Source organism: Petaurus breviceps, unplaced genomic scaffold (assembly GCF_028583685.1).
Source record: "Petaurus breviceps papuanus isolate PSGF00001 unplaced genomic scaffold, PetGlider_PUasm1.0 178, whole genome shotgun sequence".
NCBI lineage: Eukaryota > Metazoa > Chordata > Mammalia > Diprotodontia > Petauridae > Petaurus > Petaurus breviceps.
Window position 1 is genome coordinate 20,733,788 of NW_027185777.1, and position 2,113 is coordinate 20,735,900.

At 43.8% G+C, this 2,113-nt stretch overlaps 1 pseudogene; it reads left to right on the forward strand.

Moving 5' to 3' along the window:
* The first annotated feature begins 379 nt into the window (after positions 1 to 379).
* LOC138159780 (small nuclear ribonucleoprotein G pseudogene) lies at positions 380 to 738 on the forward strand (annotated as a pseudogene).
* The last annotated feature ends 1,375 nt before the right edge of the window (positions 739 to 2,113 follow it).

The following is a 2,113-nucleotide window of genomic DNA, read 5'->3' on the forward strand; positions in this document are numbered from 1 at the left end:
CTGGGGAACCCTGGGCAAGTCACTTTCTACTATTTTGTTTTCAATTCTCGAGTACTTCCAAAAGTATTACTGCAAGTATTTTGGTGACTGTGTATGGATCTGTCAGTTTAAATTTGACCTCCTTGGGGAGGTTGTCAGTAGTCCTTTGACCCCTCTTCTCCTCCTCCCATCTCTACCTACCTTGGGACAAACCCTAGGGGGACCGATTGAGCTTATTGTATCTTGACTTGTATAGTGACTGAAGAAGATAGGATTGATTTTGAGACTGAGGTAGAGTAGGATGCAGCCTGAGTTGAAAAACGCAGGAAATCTCTCCTGATTCCTGATTCCAAATATCTCCCCTACCCAGAGACCAGAGTTTATCATTATTTATTCTTTAATAGATCGATCAAATCAATGCCTACTTTCAAGTAGCTCATTGTGATGGGGGGAGACAGCATACATGTGCAAGAGAATATACCCTAACCGTAAAGTGGTGAGGAGGTGAAGGGCTGCAACTGAAACAAAATGAGCAAAGCACACCTGCCCGAGCTAAAAAAATGTATGGACAAGAAGCTATCGTTGAAATTAAATGGTGGAAGGCATGTCCAAGGAATATTGCGGGGGTTTGATCCATTTATGAATCTTGTGAATGATGAATGTGTAGAGATGGCACCAGGTGGGCATCAGAACAATATTGGAACGGTGGTAATCAGAGGAAACAGTATCGGCATGTTCGAAGCCTTGGAACAAGTATAAGGAATGAAGTACCACTGATGCCCTGGTCTCCACTTCTCCTTTACATTCCCAAGAGCCTCTCCTTTTTTTCTTTTGATATATAAAATTAGTTGTTTTAAATTCTTTGTTTAGCTTTTTGAAAATAAACTTTTTGTAAGAAAAAAAAGAGAATATACCCAGCAAATATAGGGGGCCTGGGAGGGAGGAGGACTGGCAGCTGGGAAGAGAGATTGGGAAAAAGCTCTATGTAGAAGGAGATGCTTGAGTAGCACCTTAGACAGGGAGTGAGGAGTGAGGAGGGCAGTGGGGCTGGCCCAGCAAGGGCCCTGGGCTGAAAGATGGAGTCAGCAAGGGACAGAGCAGCCGTACAGTTGGGCTGGACAGTGAGGAGAGGAAGCAACGTATACCAATGAAAATATGTAAATATGAAAATATGAAAAATACCGATGAAAAGAGAGTTGTAAAGGACTTAAAAAGCAAACTGGAAGAGGATGCTTTATTCTGGAGGCCATAAGGAGCTGTTGGAACAGGTAGGCTCTGTGCGTAAGTGAAAACCACTCTGCAGGGATGGATGAAGTGTCAGACTTAGAATCAGGGAAGCCCGGGCTCCAGTCCTGCCTCAGACACTCATGGCATGGCTGTGGGTCGGTGTTTTACCTTCCAAAGCCTCCGTTCCCTTTTTTGTCTCATGAAGCTAGTGATCGGACTTGTAGTACCTAGCTCACCAAGTTGTTGCAAGACTGGAATGAGATGAATGTATGTTAGTAAGCTTTGCATAGCTTATTGTCAAGTTGTTATTGTTCAGTGACTGTTGGTGACCCTGTGAACTAGACTGTCCATGGGGTCTTCTAGGCAAAGACACTAGAGTGCTTTGCCATTTCCTTCTCCAGCTCATTTTACAGATGAGGAAACTGAGGCAAACAGGGTAAAGTGACTTGCCCAGGGTCACACAGTAGTATGTGTCTGAGGCTGAATTTGAACTCGGTTTTCCTGACTCCACACCCAGCAGTCTCTCCATTGAGCCCTCGAGTTGCCTAGTGGTTTTGTAGTTGCCATTAAAACCACTACCACCCCCACTAACAACAACAACAGCTATTAAATGCAAGTATTCCTGGGAAGGATAGAACATCAAAGTACTAGCACCTTTCTGTGAGTTCAATTTTCTGAGCGCTTCCCTTCTAGCCCAGAAGGACCTGAGACTTCATAAAAGCCCTAGTTTCTTGCAGGATAGGGTGCTAGAAGGAAGGAATACAGGAAAGATGGAGAGAGGGAAGATGGATAGGGACAAAAGACAAACTTTTTCTATTTAATTACTTTGTTGGGGCCTGTACCCAACTAAGGACATCACAGAGAGGAATCAGTCTGTCATTCCAAATGGATAATTAAAAAAAAGCAA